The sequence below is a fragment of the Gavialis gangeticus genome, unplaced genomic scaffold (genome assembly GCF_001723915.1).
Source record: "Gavialis gangeticus isolate Ggan-Ray unplaced genomic scaffold, GavGan_comp1, whole genome shotgun sequence".
Classification (NCBI taxonomy): Eukaryota; Metazoa; Chordata; order Crocodylia; family Gavialidae; genus Gavialis; species Gavialis gangeticus.
In genome coordinates this window covers 46322838-46325116 of record NW_017728995.1, presented here as the reverse complement: position 1 = coordinate 46325116, position 2279 = coordinate 46322838, and the positions used below count along the sequence as shown (strand labels likewise).

The 2279-nt window shown below is 38.9% G+C and overlaps 1 long non-coding RNA gene across 1 annotated transcript in view; it reads left to right on the top strand.

The window, feature by feature from the left end:
- LOC109288180 overlaps positions 1 to 1228 on the top strand; it is an 8207-nt gene extending 6979 nt beyond the window's left edge. Inside the window, exon 2 of the long non-coding RNA XR_002095084.1 lies at positions 192 to 1228. This is a non-coding gene — a long non-coding RNA (uncharacterized LOC109288180). The remainder of the gene's footprint in view (positions 1 to 191) is intronic.
- Positions 1229 to 2279: the final 1051 nt, after the last annotated feature.

Sequence of the window (2279 nt, the reverse complement as noted above, 5' to 3'; positions counted from 1 at the left end):
TGCAGCTGTGCAGGATCTCTGAACATTAAACACATTTCAGATAGGCATCCCACACCAGAGGGCAGCTTTGAAAATGTCATCCTTAAGCTTCTCTCTGTAAATGAAGATAAGTTTAATTCCCTAACTCTCTGAGCTGCTGTGACGATGAATTAATGAATGTCCATAAAAGCTTTGAAAACCTTGGGTAAGAGGTGGTTGAAAAGAAAGAGTTACAACATGCTGTAGTAAAAGAATGCACATAGAACCATGCGAGATAAGAAATAGTGAGCAAACAGGTCCAATAAATCCTTTCACCAGCACCTAATAACTCAGAGTAAATTGGACAAGGAAAATGCATTACATCTGTTCTTTTTTCTTAGTTCTTGTGTAAGCACATTATACAAATGTCCAAATTTAATGTCATAACTTTTGTTTAAAAACTATAGATGGGGCTATGTCATTCTATCAGGTTTTAAACAGAAGTACTGTTAAAATCATGACTTTCAGCTGGAATACTGGAATACTGGAATTCATTTTGAATGTTTCCCCCAAAAATAAATACAGTGTTCGTTGCTTTTAGAATAGGGTAGAATCCTGGTGCCATGGAAAGTAATCTGAGTTTAGCCATGGGGTTAACTAGAGCCAGGATTGCATGTCAGATACCCAGAAATCATGATAAAACAATGTTCACAGTGAACAGAGAAATTCCTGTACAGTATGCGGAGTCCACTGTGCCTACATAGCCTAACTCCTCTGCATGTCACCAACAAAGAAAAAAAAGGATAGCATGTTTTCTCCTACTATCTAGAGCTTCAAACCATGGTTCAATAGGAAGATCTCTATCTTTATGTAGTATCAACTCACTATTTTGTGGCTTGTTATTTATTTTGAGTTTCCTACTATCCACCCTTTGTGGACCCCTGTGGGTCATGATTCCTTGGTGAGTAGCCCTGGTCCAATCAAACTTGCTGTATACTGAAAATTTGAGATCACTTAAAGTAATGGGACAAATTTAATCCCTTGAATGACCTGACTGACTTCAGTGAGGATGCACGGGGTATAAATCAGAAAAGTCAGAGCATGGTACAACATATTAAGAACTACAGCAACTCTTAAATCTGAACAGTAAATTTCCAGTGATAGATCTCAAAATGTAATGATAAATAATCATTGAACAGTGTGGTTCTCCAGGGATTGGTTCTTTGCTCTGTTAATGATACACATTTCAATAGAGTCAAATGTTAAGACACACGTGTAGAAAGAATGAATGTGTAGGCCATGCTTGCAGGATCAGGGACTTTATCCTGGGACACAGTGGGCATGTCTACACAGGACACTTACTGCATAAGTAGCTCATTACTGCGCAGTAGCTTGTTAGTACTATGTAGTAGCATCACGGGGCACAAACCATGACACAACACTACTGCACAGTACTAATGAGCTACTACACAGTCAGCATTACCCAGAAGCTGTGTGGGGACCGTACTGCGCAATAACACCAGTTACTGTGTAATCATGCAGTACTTGGCTATGCAAGTACTAAATGACTGTGCAGTAACAACTGTGCAGTCATTGTCCCATGTAGACATGGCCACTGATTCTAAAGAGGTCTGAGGAACATGGTGGATAGTCAGCTGAATGTGAGGTTCCGTGGTGGCTGAAAGGATTCAGTACTTGGATGTATAAAGACAGGAATCTTGGGCGGCAGTAAGGAGATTATAGTACCTGTAGTGCAACTGCTGCTAGATTATTGTGAACACTTCCATCCACAAGAAGGATACTGATAAGTTGGAGAGGGTTCGGAGACTAAAGTTTGAAGGTACTCAAACTTTTAGTTTAAGAAAGAGAATGTTAATACACAACTGGACTACAGTCTATAAATAGCCACATGGGAACAGAAATGTGATACCAGAGGGCTTTTCAGTTAGCTGAAGTTATAAAAAGAAACAACACCTGGAAGTTTAAGCCACGTATATTCAAAGTTAAAATATGGCACAAATCTCAGTGAGGAAAATAAAACACTAAAAAGAACCTACCAAGGGATGTAGCAAATTCTCCAACTCTAGTAATTTTAAAATCAAAATTGGATGGTCATCTTTTCTGCTTTGTTTGAAGTACAATTTGGTGACTCAGCTGGTAGAAAAGATTTGTGCTTAGGAAAAGCAGGTACTGAAAGTGAGGCAGACCATGCGCTCTAGTTCAAGTGCAGCTATTAAACATAAAGCAAGAATTAATGAAGTCTGATGGTCTTCATGTGGGAAGTCAGATGAACAATTGCTGTTCATTTAAGGTCTAATGTC